This window comes from Odocoileus virginianus, chromosome 8 (genome assembly GCF_023699985.2).
Source record: "Odocoileus virginianus isolate 20LAN1187 ecotype Illinois chromosome 8, Ovbor_1.2, whole genome shotgun sequence".
NCBI classification, from domain to species: domain Eukaryota; kingdom Metazoa; phylum Chordata; class Mammalia; order Artiodactyla; family Cervidae; genus Odocoileus; species Odocoileus virginianus.
In genome coordinates, this window is record NC_069681.1 from 20186422 (window position 1) to 20204809 (window position 18388).

An 18388-nucleotide genomic window follows, 5' to 3' on the forward strand; every position below is an offset into this window, starting at 1 on the left:
TTCTGTGTAAAAAGGAAAACCCCTTGGTGTTCAAACAAGCCTGTTTTTATGAGAAGCCTGGGCCCATAGGCAGAGGGGCGGCTTGTGTTTCTGTGATCCTCTGGGACAAAGGATCCCACTTGGAGGAGGTGTGTCTGGCTCACCCATTTCAGTCCTCACCAAGATTACCGGCTCCACCCAGGGCAGGTTTCTCAGAAAGAACCCTGGGCCAGTCCTCCCAAGGCTGGCAGAGGAGCCGGGATCCCATGATGGACAGAAGCTGACACGAAGCTGCACACTGGGAATCAGGGGCCTGGGAGTTTCCCACACACGGGAAAGGCCGGACAGGAACACAGGAAGCTGAGTCGACACCAGACATTTAAGTGCTTCATGCAAACAAAGATAGAGACACTTTCTGCCCTTGGGAGTTTATTAGCAAGTTAGGAGAGAAGACCTGAGCAGACGATGCTCAAGTAGAAAAAAACAATCCGCTTGAGGAGCCGGGGGTGAAGGAGGATTTGCAAAGGGTGAGGTGTCGGCTCCTCACCGCCCCCTACTCCCGGGGAACTGGCCATTCCCAGACTGAAACAGCACTGAGTGACTTTTACACTAGCTTAAGTACAGGACTTCCCAGGGAGTTCTTCATGCTAAAGAACCCGCCTGCCAATGCAGGAGATGCAGTTTCAAACCCTGGGTCAGGAAGATCCCCTGGAGCAGAGCATGGCAACCCACTCCACTGTTCTTGGCTGGAGAATCCCATGGACAGAGGAGCCTGGTGGTCAATGGACAGAGGAGTCTATGGGGTCCCAAAAAGTCAGACATGACTGAAGGGACTTAGCACATGAGCAGGATATGAAACAAAACCCACAAAACACCACCTCAAAGCTCACTGGAGGGAGTGCTCTTCAACAAAACTGCAAAGCTCACTGGAGGGAGTGCTCTTCAACAAAACTGCATGTGGCTAGACAGCCCAGAATGAAAAAAAAAAAAAAAAAATCACAGTAATTCCATAAGGAGACTGGATGGAGCCCAAAAGAGAAACACTGAGATGATACCAAAAAGCGAAACCCAACCTTTCGACTCCACAGTTAGTCAGTCACATGTACCTTCAACTTGCTTGGCTGCCCTCCTTATCTGGAGCCAACTCTGCTGTCTCTAAGGTCCCAGTGACTCCAGGTCCATCTCCTTGGAGCTGAACAAGGATGAGATACAACACACCAGGCTGACTGGCCTTGCTCTGATTCCTGACCACTAACTTGGAGAAGCCTTGGTGCCCCCAGCAGTCCAGCTCCATCTCCCTGGTCCTCCCCCTCCTCACTCTCCTCCCTGCTTCTCTGACCCCCATTCCACCCCACACCCTCCACCCCCAAGGATAAGCCCACTCCTGCTTCCCAAAACAAACGGTCAGAAAAGAACTTGCAAACATCTCAACCACCTACCCACCTGATTAGAGCCTTCCCTCCAGTCAATGCTAAAGGAAATCAACCCTGAATACATTGGAAGGACTAATGCTGAAGCCAATCCTTTGGCCGCCTGATGCAAAGAGCCGACTCTTTGGAAAAGACCCTGACGCTGGGAAAGATTGAGGGCGGGAGGAGAAGGGGACGACAGAGGATGAGATGGTTGGATGGCATCACCAACTCAATGGAAATCAGTTTGAGCAAACTCGGGGAGACAGTGAAGAACAGGGAAGCCTGGTGTGCTACAGTACCTGGAGTTGCAAAAAGCTGGCCACACAACTCTTCTCACTGCCCCCAAGGTCAGTCACCAGGTACCCACGGCTCCTGATTTTCCTCCTACCCACTGGCGACTCCTCTGCAGAGTTCTTCACAAGAGACTAGTCCTCAAACCTCTGAGGGCTGGGGTGGCTCCCAGCTCAGACCTTGGATCCCTTCCCTGTCTGTGCTACTTGGCGATTTCATTTAGTGCAGTAGAAATACCACCTGTGGCCAGTAACTCCCAAACTCCACACGTATGGACCTAAAAGCTTAACCAGTTTCTCCTGTTGGATATTTCATATGCACCAAATATTAACTTGTCTAAAACTGAGCTGTCTAAACAGAAAAAAACGTCACCTGCAATTCCAGTTCTACAGGGCTCAAGCCATCAGCCACGGCAGTTGCACAGCCCCCCTAGAGAGCACATTAATTTCCCCGAGGGAATTCAGAATGGAGAAAAACAGGAAACATTCCATGCTCTGGTCCTGAGATGGTTAAGATGCATATCTAGGGAAAAATTTCAATGACCCCCTGCATGCTAAGTCTCTTCAGTCCTGTCTGGTTCTTTTTGATCCCATGGACTATCGCCCTCCAGGCTCCTCTGTCCCTGGGATTCTCCAGGCAAGAATACTGGAGTGAGTTGCCATGCCCTCCCCTCCAGGGGATCTTCCTGGCCCTGGGATGGAACCCGCATCTCTTACATCTCCTGCAATGGCAGGCAGATTCTTTACCACTAGCGCCACCTGGGAATTCTAGATTCGTGCACCATCTCAGACAAGGGAAAGCACTAAAATTATTAACTTGAAAAGTCAGTTCTTTGCAACATGCCGTGATCTTTCTATGTCTGATTACATGTTTGTTTTTCCCAGAAAAAAATTCAAACATGTACCCTGGCTCCTCCCTTGCCTCTTTGGAACAGTTTTCTCAGAGCAATCTAGAGACTGTCTCCTGGTCTACAGAATTCAATATGGTCCCTGAATAACACTGAAATTTGGTGCTCTCATGGGTCACATTTTTTTAGTTCTCATGCCCCTTACTTGCTTCTTTCAGTCTTTCCCACCTTAGTAAAAGGCAACTCCTCCTTCCACGCACCCAAGAAAAAAAAAATCTTGGATTCACCCTTGCTGAGAATCATCTTTTCCTTTCAAACTCACATATCCTGTCAATTCTATCTCAAGTACATCCAGCATGCAACCACTTCTCAGCACCCCCATTGAAGAAGGAATTCATAGGACCTGGGCTCCATCTCAGGCCTGTCCGTGCTGATCATGCTCAGCCGCCTCTCCAGTGGACTCTGAACTCTCTGCTTAGTGCCTATGGGAACGACAATGGAAGGATAAGACCCCCTCCGGACAGGGGAACCTTGAAGATTGTATCCAGGTTACTCATCACCTAAGAGAAAACACCTCTAATCACCCCTGCCTCCAGACAGTATCTATCGGAATGTAACCACAGGCTTATCGGTTATTAACTGGTTGGAATGTAACTGCGGGCTTATTGATTATTAACTGCTTGAACACATAACACATGAATGATGGGGTTATTGTGATTGTATTTACCCTTCCTTTGTCAGTCTCAAGGAATTTGGGGTGGTGGGTTTGGACACGTACACATAGGGTATAAAAGATTTTCACAAATGCTGGTCGGGGTCCTTGGCTAAGAGGAGACTCTGCCTTGGGCCTACCAGTGTAATAAACTGCACTCCACTGTTGGGAGCTGCCGGGACGAAAAAGGAACCTGCAAGGCAGCTCTTCCCCTCGAGGTTGTCCCAGGGGCCAGGTATGTCCCTTTCTTCCTTCTGTTGTACTGTTGTTGGGCTTTCTATTAAGTTTTGGAAATTATAATATATAGTAATAAGGCCTCGTTGGAAAAGTCCAAGTCTTTTTGGAAATGCTTAAGATTGCTCTGGCTCAGGACACGACCATAAACATCAAGTCATAAAAGAAAAGGCCACAGGTATAGTTTGGCTGCTTGCTTAAAAGATTATAATGTTCTAGAATAGAAAAGAGTAGAGGTGTTTAGATTTAGAAGTATATATTACTGCTTTAGTTTACTTTCTCCTTTGAAAGGGTTTTCACTATTGCTATTTTCCTTGCTGCTACTTGTTCATTGCTTCCCTTTCTTTAAACAATATGGGTATTATGGGTATTTTTATAAAGTTAGAAAATGGGGTATATAAGATTTTAACAGAAGATTTATATTAACCAGCTTTACTGCCATTATTTTACTATTAATAGAGGTGTTTTGCTGCTTTAGAGGTGTTTTTGCTGTTTAACAGTTAATCGTTGTAAATTGAGATTTTATGGTTTCAGGTAAAGAAAAATATCAGGTTTTTCTCATGGTACTATTTTCAGAAATGTCAAACATGTTACTGTAACCCTTCCCATGTATTGTTTTATTCTCCAAAGAATTTACACTATACCTGAGATTTATGAAACATTGTTTTTGTTAGAATGAGAATGTTAGGCCATTGAGGCAAGAAGATTATGTACAGGATATTTAACTATAAACCCTGTAATCGGAAACGTTCTAGATGAATGCTTAGGGGAAAAACATGGGGAAAAAAATATTGATGGAAGCATAAACCAATGTCTGATGTAATATGTGGTGACTTAAGGGGGAGGTAACATTCATTCTATAAAAACTGAGCTATCCTAAAAATAAAAAAAAAAAAGCTACCTCTTCTACGCAATGTCTGTGTGTGTGTGTCTGTCTGTCTTCTCTCGCCGACGCCGTTCATCCTGAGGGTTCCCCTGGATCCTGCTGGGGCTGGACCCCAGCACTCCACTATCTGCATTGTCCTTCTGAGCGAGTTTGTTTCCCGGAACACGTGGCTACAACACCATGACAACATGGTCCAGGCCACGAGCACATCTTACCTGCGTTATTAATATAATTGTAGGGACCTCTCGGTTTCTCCTCTTACCTCCTAAAGTCTATTTGCAAAACAAAAGCCAGAGGAATCTTCTTAAAGGGGACATCAGAGGACGCTAAGTCATGTCCAACTCTTTGCGACACTGTAGCCCGCCAGGCTCCCCTGTCCATGGGATTCTCCAGGCAAGAACACCAGAGTGGGTTGCCATTCTCATGATGAGGTTCTCCTAAAAGCCCTGCAAGGGGTTTCCACGTATTTACAAGAAGGGAGAAACCTAAAATCCTTACAGTCAGCCTATCCTCACACCCCTCTCTTCTCAGCCAAGACCAGTTTTGCGATGTGGCTGGTCCTGGAACAAAGCAAGGCCGGCTCCTGCTCGGGGCCTTTGTCCCTGACTGCTGCTCCCAGCTTACAAATGTGCTGTGCTTACTCGTGCGTCGTGTCCGATTCTTGGCGACCCCACGGACTATGGCCCACCAGGCTTTTCTGTCCATGAGATTCTCCATGGAAGAATACTGGAGTGGGTTGCCATGCCCTCCTCCAGGGGATCTTCCCGACCCAGGGATCGAACCCACATCTCCCGCATTGCAGGTGAATTCTTTACCAGCTGAGCCACCACGGAAGCCCAAGAATACTGGAGTGAGTAGCCTATCCCGTCTCCAGGGGAGCTTCCCAACCTAGGAACTGAACCGGGGTCTAGGGTACTGCAGGTGGATTCTTTACCAGCTGAGCTACCAGGGAAGCCCAACCCCAACAGCCTGGATCCAGATGACTCACGTCCTTGCCTTCTAATGTTCCTGCTCAAAGGTCACCTTCTCAGGGGCTTCCCCAGTTCCCTTGGGTACAATTTCAAACATTCCCACTTCCTATGGCTCTTTCCTACTTATTTTTCTCCAGAGAACTCAACCACTGCCTGATATAACAAGATATATTTTACTGACTTGTTTACTAGTCTCCCCAGTTAGCATATAAGTTTCACAAGGGCGGGCATTGTCTGTTTTCTTCACTCAGCACTGTATTCCCAGCACAAAAAAGTGCGTCTATTTTAAAGTTTCTTAGTAACTATTTGTTGAATGAATTACAGAGAGTACTAAAAACAACTTACTTTATTTGCTTGCTACCAAACACCAAGTGCTAAACTTTCAGACAGTCAACATTCAAAAGGTGCCCCATGCAAAGCTGGCTCTCTCCTTCACTCGCCCATTCACTCGTCTAAACTCAGACACCACTGTTAGAAAGAACAATTCCCCAACGCGGTCATTTGCCCCCGACGCCTGCAAATCAAGGCTTCTTTGTAGTTTCAACCCCTCTCAGAAAGGTGATCTATAAAAGAGTCAATCTGAAATTTCCTAATCAAAATTAGTGGGGTCACCTGCAAGATAAAGAGGGGGTTCCCTGCACAGGATCAGAGACAAAGAGGGAGAGAAGTGACAGGACTGATGTTTGTGTGGACCAAGTTGGGGTGAGAAGGGGCGGGTGGAATGAATTGGGAGAAAGGGACCAACAGACATACACGCCCACGTGTGAAATAGATAGTGGCAAGCGGCTGGATAGTTCAGCCCGGTGCCCCGTGACGACCCAGCGCGGGTGGGCGTGGGGGCAGGAAGCAGGCTCAAGGGGGAGGGCACATATGTACACATATGGTTGATTCACGCTGTTGCACAGCAGAAACTAACACAACATTTTAAAAGAATGATACTCTAATTAGAAAGAAAAAAGACTTCTCATTTTAGAGCAAATATTCTTATAGTTAAAAGATCCCTGCTCCCCAAAAGATGTCATAGCCCCAAATAATCTCCCCTTCTTTGTGCTAATACCTTCATTGCCCACCCTTCCACCTGTTAGAGCCTTCCATTTTATTTGTCTGCTCCTTGGAGTGCCCTGCCAGTGCTGGGTGAGATGCTGCCTAATACTCGTGCTCCTGCTGATTCATGTCTGACTCTCTGCGACCCCATGGGCTATAGTCGTGCCAGGATCCTCTGTCCATGGGATTCTCAGGCAAGAATACTGGAGTGGGCTGCCATTTCCTCCTCCAGGGGATCTTCCCCACCCAGGGATCAAACCTGAGTCTCTTGTGTCTCCTGCATTGGCAGGTGGATTCTTTACCACTGCACCACCTGGGAAGCCCAGTATCAAGCAAGATAGACTTTAAAGCAAAGACTACTATCAGAAACAAAGGGACATTTTATAATGATAAAAGTCAATCTGCCAGGAAGATAGAAAAGTCATAAACATACGCATCTAATAACAGAATACAAATACAGATGAACCAAGAACTGACAGAAATGTAAAGATAATTCAACAGTATCAGCTGGATACTTCGATATCCACTGTTAACAATGGATTAAAAAAAGCTAGGCAGAAGATCAAGCAGAAAATATGTGATACTGCCGTCTTATAATAAGACATACGTATTTGGTCTCCATTCCCTTTCTATCACAGAGGTCCTAAAACTCTTGGAATTTCCAAAGTGCTAGACAAATGACAAAGGTGTCTTTTGTCACAGCTAATGAGGTGACTTCTAAAAGACCCAAGGATAGGAGCTGGTTGCCAGGGGAACCAAGAGATGATTACAGGGTTCAAACATGTAGTACCACCCAACTACCACCTCCCCTCTGTGGGGAGGATAGAGTGGCTGGAGATCAAGTTCAACCACCGACAGCCAATGATTTAATCATTCATGCCTCCATAACAACCCCAGAGGACTGATTTTCTAGACTTTCCAGGCTGGTGACCATGTGAAGACTTGGGGAGAATTGCGTGACCAGAGACCATAGAAGCTCTGTGGCCCTTCCCACATAATTTGCCAAATGCATCTCTGTCTTCCTGCAGTTCCTGAGTTGTATCCTTTTGTAACACACTGCTAATCTAGTAGATAAATATTTCTGAGTTGTGGGCCCCCCTAGCAAATGAAACCCACAGAAGCACAGGTGACAACCTGGACTTGTGGCTGGTGTCTGAAGTGGAAGGACAAAGGGGTCAGTCTTGCAGGACTGAGCCCGTAACCGATGGGAGCTGATGCTCTCTCCAGATAGACACTATCGCAAATCTGTTAAATTGTAGGACGCCCACTGGTGCCCGAGAATTGTTTGGTGTAAGAGGTAAAAAACAGACACTGAAATGGTATCAGACTCACAGGAGAGAAAAAATGAACAACTAACATATCTACAGAACCCTCCTCCCAATGATAGTATAATATTCATTCTTTTCAGGTACACATGGAACATTCTTAAGGCTTCATCACATGCTAGGCCATAAAACAAACCTCAGTTCACTTAAAATAACAGAAATAACACAAAGTATGATCTCTGACAACAATGGAATCAGAAATCAGTAACAGAAAGAATTTGGGGACATTTACAAGTACATGGAAATTAAACAAGACACTCCGAAATAACCAAAGGGTCAATGAAGAGGTCAACAGGAGATTAGGAAATACTTTGAGATAAATGAAAATGAAGACACAACACACGATAAGACAAATCTTATGGGATGCAGGTAAGGCAGTGCTTAGAGAAAAACTTAACAGCTGTGAATTTCTCCATTAAGAAAGAAAGATCTCAAATCAATAATCTAAAATTCTGCCTAAGATTCTGGAAAAGAAAGACGAAACCTAAAGCAAGCAGAAGGGAGGTGTATCAGTGTCCTGTGAGTAACAAAATACCATACACTGAATATTAGAAATTTAATCTCTCACAGCTCTTAAGGCTAGAAGTCAAGATTTTCCTTTTTGGGACTCTGAAGAAGAATCTCTTCCACATCCCTCTCCTACCTACTGGTGGATGCTAGCAAGCTTCAGCACTTCCTGGTTTACGGAAGCATCACTCCAATCTGTCTCTGTGACCACATGGCTTCCTCCTCTCTGCGTCTTCACATGGTGTCCTTATACCAACATCAGTGACTGGACTCAGGGCCCACCATAATGCAGTAGGGGGGTCTCCCTGGTGGCTCAGATGGGAAAGAATCTGCCTGCAAGGCAGGAGACGTGGGTTCGATCCCAGGTTGGGAAGATATCCTGGAAAAGGAAATGGCAACCCACTGCAGTATTCTTGCCTGGAGAATCCCATGGATAGGGGAGCCTGGTGGGCTACAGTCTGTGGAGTCACAGAGTCAGACACAAGCGCGTGACTAAGCGCACACACACATAATGCAGTAGGACCTCATTTTAATTCAACTGATTATATCTGTAGAAGATCCTATCTCCATGTAATATCACATTCACAGGTACCAGGACTCAAGACTTCAACATATCTATTAGAGAACACAATTCAACACACTCAAAAGAAAATAAAAAAGATTAGAGTGGAATAGCAAAAGACAGAATAGAAAAAGAGAGGAAATTGTCAAAACCAAAAGCTGACTCTTTGAAAAGACCAACATAATTGACAAACCTTTAGCTAGAATGATCTATGAAAAAAAGACAGAAGACTAAAATTATTAGAATTAGAAATGAAAGATGATGATTACTTATCTTACAGAAATAAAGACTATAAAGGAACACCAAGAAACAACGTTTTGTTGTTGTTCAGTCACTAAGTTGTGTTCCACTCTTTGCAATCCCATGGACTGCAGCACGTGAGGCTCCTCTGTCCTTCACTATCTCCCAGAGTTTGCTCAAACTCATGTCCACTGAGTCAGTGATGCTATCTAACCATCTCTCTGTTGTCCCCTTGTCCTTTGGCCCTCAATCTTTCCCAGCATCGGGGTCTTTTCCAATGAGTCAGTTCTTTGCATCAGGTGGCCAAAGGATGGGAGCGTCAGCATCAGTCCTTCCAATGACTGTTTTGATCTCCTTGCTGTCCAAGGGATGCTCAAGAGTCTTCTCCAACACCACAGTTCAAAAGCATCAATTCTTCAGCGCTCAGCCTTCTTTGTGGCTCAACTCTCACATCCGTACATGACTACTGGAAAAACCAGAGCGTTGACTTATGAACTTTTGTCGGCAAAGTGCTGTCTCTACTTTTCAATACACTGTCTAGGTTTGTCATAGCTTTCCTTCCAAGAAGCAAACATCTTTTAATTTCATGGCTGCAATCACCATCCACAGTGATTTTGCAGCCCAAGAAATGAAAATCTGACACTGCTTCTACTTTTTCCCCTTCTATTTGCCATGGAGTGATGAGACCAGATGCCATGGTCTTAGTTTTTTTAACACTGAGTTTTAAGCCAGTTTTTTCACCAAGAACTATTTACCAAAAAATTAGATACCTTAAATGAAATGGACAAATTTCTTAGAATACACAAATTACCAAAACTGACTCAAGAAATAAGATACTCTGAACCAACCTGTAATGAGATACTCAATTAGTAATAATAAAAAATTTCCCCCCAAAGAAAGCTCAAGCTCAGACGGCTTCAACACTGAATTCTATCAAACATTTGTAAGAAGGGAGCACTTCTCAACTCATTCTGAGACCAGTATTACCCTGATATCAAAACCAGAAAAGACATCATGAGAAAACAAGAGAAACGAGAAAAACAATCTAGTATCTCTCATGAATATGGACACAAAATTCCTGTACGAAATAGTAAGTAACCAAATCCAGCAACACATAAAAAAGGGCTACATGCCATGACCAAGTAGGATTTGTCCCAGGAATCCAAGTTAGGCTTAACATTCAAAAATGAATTAATGTAATCTACCATCTGGAGCAGGAAATGGCAACCCACTCCAGTATTCTTGCCTAGGAAGTTCCACGGACCAAGGAGCCTGGCAGGCTACAGTCCATGGGGTTGCAGGGTTGGACACGACTTAGTGACCAAAAACAATACATCATATCAACAGAATAAAAAGTAAAAGACACATGGTCACCTCAATAGACACTGAGAAAACATCTGACCAAATCCAAAATCTTTTTATATAAAAACACTCAAGAAATTAGGAGGTGGAGGGAACTTCCTCAATCTGATAAAGAGCATGAAAAACCCACAGCTAACATCCTACTTCATGGTGAAAGGCTGAAAGCTTTCCCCCTAAGATCAAGAAGACAAAGACTCCATCTATACAAAATGTTCACAGTAGGAAAATCTATAGAGACAGAAAGTACAGGAGAGGTTGCGCAGGCACAGGGGTCGTTGGAAGACGGGGAGGGGGTGATAGCTAGCGTGGGCAGGATTTCTTTCTCAGCTGATGAAAATGTCCCCAAATTGATTGTGAAGATGTTTGCACATACCTGGGAATTTCATGGTATGTGAATCATATCTCAATCAAGCCTTTTTTTTTTTTTTAATGTAGCAGAGAGACCATTAAAATAAGAATTAGAGAGGATATGCCTTTGACATTCATGGAAGCCCAAACAAAAACAGTTTCGGGAGCATGGTGAGCCAACAGAAGTGGACAGGCTGCAGAAACCTACAAAGCTCACCAAGTCTTTCAAGGAGAATGGATAAACCATGCTACCTTCCCAACAGCACACTGCACCGCTGTGGATCTTAGAAACACAGTGTTCTACTGAGACAACCTAGACTCAGAAAACTAAACACACTTTAATACCATTTTCACAAAGCTCAGAAACAAGCAAAAAACTAAATAATATATTGTTCAGGCAATCATATATGTGATAAGACACAGACACAACACCCCCCCCCAAAAAAAAACTGGGTTACAACAAACACAAAGTTGAGGATAGTAGCTACCTCTAGAGTGGGTATTTCTCCGGGTGACACAAGAAGACAGGAGGGAAGAGCTGAGTTCCGTCAAGGCCAAGAAGCCATGGCACTGATAATTCTCTTGTTCTCGGGTCAGGTGTTCTCTAGCTTATTACGCTTTACAACTACCTACGTATGTGTGTATGTTTATATATCAATGTCTTTTATATTCAATAAACTAATAATAATAAAGGGAAGATGTTAAAGTGAGTGGAGGCATGGAAACAAGCAAGTACAGATGATTCTTCCTCGAAGGCTGAGGAAGAGGAGAGAGAGAAGGAGCACAACAGCCAGTGGGAGACACGAGGCAAGGAGGCTCCAGGGTGAAGGCAGACGAACGACTTTATAAGGCTGAGGAAGAAAAGCCTGCAGAGAGGAAAGCCTAGAGGCGAAGAGAAGACAAAGCAAGACCTGATCAGACCAATAAAGGCTCCAGAGCCAGCAGAGAGGAAGGAAGATGAGAGGATCTCGAAATGAAGGTGGGCTTCCTGAGACGAGGGATGGGCAAGTGAAAACGGACTGGAGATCTACACAAAATTTGGAGAGAAGGTGCAGAGAGACAGGCAGAAGTTGAAGAAAACCACACGCAGTGGTGTCAGTTTTCTCCAGGTAAGAAGTGAGGTCATTTGTCGAGAATTTAAGGGAAGACAAGAGACTGAGCAGAAGGCTCGCTGCAGGTGGTGAAGGCTTGAAAGAGTGACTCTCAGGTTGACTAATAAGACAAAGGCATTTGCAGGCACCATCGAGATTAGAAACAAATTGTCAGAAGCACCAGCCACACGGTTGCCTGAACTTCCATGGCAATTCTGAGAAGAGAGGGCAGTTTGTATGCTGATGCTGGAGCAACAGGATGGAGAGACAAAAAGTCTAGCATGCCGGTGAAAGAATTATTCAAACTAAACTAAGAGTCTGTCGGACAGAGAATGAGAGGCCAGAGACTCGATAATGGTAATAAAAACAACAGACCTACTGACAGACAGTTTTTAAAACTGTTTTTTAAAAGTATATCTATAATGTTGGCACCACTGGTTTTAGAGGGGAAAAAAATGAAGAAGAGATTGGGATAAAATATGACAAAGATGTTAAATGTCAGTTCTCTTCGAATTGCAAGAAGGTATGTTTTAATTCTAAAAACTGACAGCTACTGCAGCAAAAGCAAACAAACGAAGTTTACAAACAGACTTATGACAGTCATCCTGTTAAAAAAGAAACACACCCCTTAGGAAGTATCAGCAAACAAGACAGAATATATAACCTAACTGCACCTTTAGTCTCTTCCGGGAACATCATGACCTTCAACCAGTCAGGTCTGCAACTAGCTGGGCAGCACTAGTTGGGTAATCTGCCTGACAGACCCCTGCTTTCCCCAACGGGAAGGTAACCTGGCCTGAAACAACGATCTCTTTGCTAGAATAACTTGCTCTGTCTCCTATGCCTATATGTCCTCTACTTTGTACAGCTCCTTGGAGCCCCTTTCTTTCTGTGAAGATAGGAGACTGACTGATTTGTGAATAATTAAATAAAGCCAATTAGATCTTTTTTAATTAATTTATTTGGCTGCACCCGAGTTTTAGTTACAGCATGTGAACTCCTGTTTGCAGCATGTGGGGTCTAGTTCCCTGACAAGGGATGGAACCCAGGCCCTCTGTACTAGAAGCCCAGAATCTTAACCACTGGAACACCAGGGAATTCCCCCCCAATTAGATCTTCAGTTGAATTTTTTTTTTTTAACAATCCTGAGAATGGCAGAATAGAAGTAAATTGCCCCTTTTGGTCTTTATTTTCCAGATTTTTGTTATAGAGGTAAATTACTTTTATAATAGCAATTTCCCAACAAATTTTAGATGTTTCTAATGCCTGATGCTGGGGGTGGCTTTTAGTTTGCAGAGGAACCGGGCTTTCAACAAAGCTGCTACAAGATTCAAGCACCACGGATTTCACAATTACTGGTGTTTTAAAACTCTTTATTTGCAGAGTTAGTTACATCACAATAAAAGATTCACTCTCTGTTCTGCCCTCTACTTTTATCTCGTCAACCTTTGATCTGCTCAGATTTTCTCTTTTAACCTAATTTACAAAAAAAAAAAGGTCACAAACATTCCAGAATTCCACTTGGCAGTGATTCCAACTCTACAGATAGAAATAACACTACACACACTTGATCTCGGATATGTCCTTGCTACTGAAAGGCTGTTGCTGAATCACGCAAAGATGTCGGGGTTCATGGCCTCCAGAGGAGAAGAATTCAATCCGGGGCCAGAGACGAGGCTAGATCGCTCAGAGTTTTTGTGTAATAAAGTTTTATTAAAGTATAAAGGAGATAGAGAAAGCTTCTGACAGAGACATCAGAAGGGGGCAGAAAGAGTACCCCCTTGCTAGTGTTAGCAATGGAGTTACAAACTCTCCAATGAATCCAAAGAATGTCTGGAGGTTGTAAAGACCTCACCAGACCTACTCCCATAATTTACATTTTAAGATAACAGAACTGGCCAGAAGGTTTAATCCAAAAACTGTCCTCAAGCAGGATATATCTTTGTAAAGACCAGACCTACTACCATAATTTATGTTTTAGAAAGTGAAAGTGAAGTCGCTCAGTCGTGTTCAACTCTTTGCAACCCCATGGATTGTAGCCCACGAGGCTCCTCCACCCATGGGATTTTCCAGGCAATAGTACTGGACTGGGTTGCCATTTCCTTCTCCAGGAGATCTTCTCGACCCAGGGATCAAAACCAGGTCTCCCGAGTTGTAGACCTAATTTATGTTTATGTCTAATTTATGTTTTAAGATAACAGAGTTGGCCAGAAGGTTTAATCCAAAGACTGTCCTCAGGCAGGATACATTATTGTTATATAATCCTAAAGAAGGTAGAGGAAGCCCGGGCCTGCAGCTGGAGCGTGAGGGACCACTCGAATTCCGTTTGGAGGCTTCTTTGAGCTCACAGAGTAGACATCATGAGCAAAGCACACCCTCCTAAGTTGAGGAAATTTATGGACAAGAACTTATCATTGAAATTAAATGGTGGCAGACATGTCCAAGGAATATTGCAGGGATTTGATCCCTTTATGAATCTTGTGATAGATGAATGTGTGGAGATGGCAACTAGAACAATATTGGAATGGTGGTAATACGAGGAAATAGTATCATCATATTAGAAGCCTTGGAACGAGTATGAACAATGGCTGTGTTCACCAGAGAAATCAACTGCTTCCATGTGTCCCCTTCGCCACAATTTACTACCAGAAAAATTGGGTTGTGTACATTTTCTTACTGAAATTTTTGTTAAATAAACTTTTTTAATAGCCAAAAAAAAAAAAAAAGAATGTAGAGGAAAAAAAAAGTTTGTCCTTTCTTCCTCCTTGATAATTCCAGACCTCTCTCTCCTTGGGGACCCCTGGACTTCTTATCAATCTGCCGAGGAATTGACTTTCTCATTTCCCCCTTTTGTTTAAGGAGGATTATGTTGCCAAGGGAAAGGGGCATCATTTTCATTCCATAACTACCTGCTGTTTAGGGGCATAGTCCCTAAACTGTTGAGGCAACATACTCTCCTTTTTTTTTTTTCCATTTTATTAGTTGGAGGCTAATTACTTTACAATATTGTAGTGGTTTTTGCCATACATTGACATGAATCAGCCATGGATTTACATGTGTTCCCCATCCCGATCCCCCCTCCCGCCTCCCTCCCCATCCCATCCCTCTGGGTCTTCCCAGGGCACCAGCCCTGAGCACTTGTCTCATGCATCCAACCTGGGCTGGTGATCTGTTTCACCCTTGATAGTATACTTGTTTCAATGCTATTCTCTCAGAACATCCCACCCTCACCTTCTCCCACAGAGTCCAAAAGTCTGTTCTGTACATCTGTGTCTCTTTTTCTGTTTTGCATATAGGGTTATCGTTATCATCTTTTTAAATTCCATATATATGCGTTAGTATACTGTATTGGTCTTTATCTTTCTGGCTTACTTCACTCTGTATAATGGGCTCCAGTTTCATCCATCTCATTAGAACAGATTCAAATGAATTCTTTTTAATGGCTGAGTAATATTCCATTGTGTATATATTCCATAGCTTCCTTATCTATTCATCTGCTGATGGGCATCTAGGTTGCTTCCATGTCCTGGCTATTATAAACAGTGCTGTGATGAACACTGGGGTGCACGTGTCTCTTTCAGATCTGGTTTCCTCAGTGTGTATGCCCAGAAGTGGGATTGCTGGGTCATATGGCAGTTCTATTTCCAGTTTTTTAAGAAATCTCCACACTGTTTTCCATAGCGGCTGTACTAGCTTGCATTCCCACCAACAGTGTAAGAGGGTTCCCTTTTCTCCACACCCTCTCCTGCATTTATTGCTTGTAGACTTTTGGATAGCAGCCATCCTGACTGGTGTGTAATGGTACCTCGTTGTGGTTTTGATTTGCATTTCTCTGATAATGAGTGATGTTGAGCATCTTTTCATGTGTTTGTTAGCCATCTTGTATGTCTTCTTTGGAGAAATGTCTGTTTAGTTCTTTGGCCCATTTTTTTATTGGGTCATATATTTTTCTGGAATTGAGCTGGAGGAGTTGCTTGTATATTTTTGAGATTAATCCTTTGTTGCTTCGTTTGCTATTATCTTCTGCCATTCTGAAGGCTGTCTTTTCACCTTGCTTATAGTTTCCTTTGTTGTGCAAAAGCTTTTACATTTAATTAGTTCCCATTTGTTTATTTTTGCTTTTATTTCCAATATTCTGGGAGGTGGGTCATAGAGGATCCTGCTGTGATTTATGTCGGAGAGTGTTTTGCCTATGTTCTCCTCTAGAGGTTTTATAGTTTCTGGTCTTACATTTAGATGTAACATATTCTCCTAACCCTCATATTGAGGGTCTCTGATCCAGGGGCCCCAAGTAATAGTTGGAGGAGGCTGTGGCACTCATAGGAGCTTGGTCAACCATTTGTAACTTAAAAGCTTTTAGACTTTTAGAAAACCCCATTATACAGTTACAGATGTAAGGCAAAATAGTCATCAAAATGAAAGTCACATAATGTCCATAGTTACATCAGCCCATCCTAGGGTTGTTAGATGTTTAAGAAGTTTACGAAGAGGCATCACAAGCGATTGTTGAAGGTATTTGCAGACTTACTGCATAGTTTAGAGTTAGAAATTGGGAACAATCGTGATCAGGTGTTTCATTTTCCTTCTCAGGAAGGAAAGTGGCAGGATTTAAATTTCCACAAACTTTGAGCTTAGTTACTGGTCCTTCTAACAACAATGACTGATATTTAAGAAGTTTACTGTCTGTCATCCAAATATTAACCTTAGAATTTAAGATTCCACTCACATCATGAGAAGTCAGTACAGTAAGGTTTCATGCATTAATTATTTTTATAGCTTCAGGTGCTAATAACGCCGCTGCCCCAATTACTCATAGGCAGTGGGGCCACCCACGTGCAATTACATCTAATTCTCTGCTTAGATAAGCAATAGGTTGCTGGTGAGGCCCTCGGGGTTGTGTTAAAACTCCCAAGGCCACACCTTTTCTTTCAGTGACAAACAAGTTAAATTCTGACCCTGTGGGCAAGCTCAGAGTGGGAGCCGCAGAACAGCAGTCTGAAGAACCTTAAAAGCCTCTGGAGTATCTGGAGACCAAACCAGTTTGTCGGTTCAGACCTGCTGGGTTTCAGCTGTAAGTTTATATAAAGGCCGGGCAAGTTCCCCATAACCTGGAATCCAAATAGGACAGTAGCCTGTAGATTCCCAAAAATCCTCTCAATTAAGTCATAGGTAGGGGATGGTTTAGTATAGGTTTAATTCTCTCCCGGCCTATGGCCCTAGTCACTTCTGATATGATTAGGCCCAGATATCTAACAGATTGTTGACAAAGCTGAGCCTTTTCTCTTGATGCCTTGTACCCGCAGCCTGCCAGAAAGTTTAGGAAGTCTTCTGAGGCTCGTGAACAAGCTTCCTCTGTCTCAGCACAGAGCAAAATACCATCTACATATTGTAACACCACCGCTTCAGAGCTATTAAAGTTTTGTAGAAAAAAAAAAATAAAGTTTTGTAGATCCCGTGATAAACTATTTCCAAATAAGTGAGGACTGTCACGAAATCCCTGGGGCAAAACTGTCCAGGTTAACTGAGAAGCTGGCTACATAGGGTCTTCAAAGGCAAATAGAAATTGACTTTCCTCCGCCAAAGGCACGGAATAGAAGGCATCTTTCAAATCAATTACTGAGAAATATTTGGCTCATTCAGGAATTTCAGACAATAGAGTACAAGGATTAGGCACCACGGGGTGTAAAGGACTACAGCCTCATTTATTATTCGTAAATCTTGAACTAATCTCCATTTACCATTTGATTTCTTTGTACCCAAAATAGGAGTGCTGCATGGACTGTTACAGGGAACTAATAGTCCCTGCGGCTTTAAATTCTCAATGATGGGTTTTAACCCTTCTTTAACCTCAGGTTTCAGTGGATACTTCTCATGTGGAAATAAGGGAGGGTCTTTGAGCTTGACAACCACAGGAATAGCATTTTGTGCTTGACCCACAGATTTTCCATCAGCCCATACTCTAGGATTCACATTTTGTTCAACTAAAGGGAGAGAAAGGGAGGGCTCCATATTCATGAAAACAGAGGCATGGACCTTGCTCAGTATATCCCTCCCCAAAAGGGATGAGGGTGATTCTGGCACAATCAGAAACTCATGTGTGAAACTAGCACAGAATCCCAGTTGCAAAACTTAAAGAACAAGTGAAATAATACCTTTTGGCTCATCCAGACAGTCCCATTATGGAAGTGGATTGGGAAGAAAGTGGGCCAGGGGCTTCAGTAAGCACGGAATAAGTTGCCCCAGTATCTAAAAGCAAACTGACGGATTGGCCTCCCACGGTTATCAATACCCGGGGTTCCTCAGGTGTAATTAGGACGGGAGCTTGTGTGGGGACCCCCGGGCACCTTCAGTCCTGAACGCCTTGAGAGTCCGACCCGACACCTACGTCTCTGGGGGCAGTCTCTCTCCCAGTGTGGTCCTTTGCAGACCGGACATGGAGCCGGGGCGGCTTGGATGCCTGAGGGCAATCCCGCTTGAGGTGCCCCTCCTTTCCACAGTAATAGCAAGCCCATCCCTTTTCACCTGGGGCCCTCTGGGCATTTCTCTCAGGCTGTTTAAGAACGGTCCTCACAGCCAT

At 43.7% G+C, this 18388-nt stretch overlaps 1 protein-coding gene and 1 pseudogene across 3 annotated transcripts in view; one reads left to right on the forward strand and one right to left on the reverse strand.

Moving 5' to 3' along the window:
* ATP7B (ATPase copper transporting beta) overlaps nt 1-18388 on the reverse strand; it is an 81448-nt gene that overhangs the window by 53652 nt on the left and 9408 nt on the right. The window lies entirely within an intron of this gene.
* Nucleotides 14101-14392, forward strand: LOC110140580 (small nuclear ribonucleoprotein G pseudogene; annotated as a pseudogene).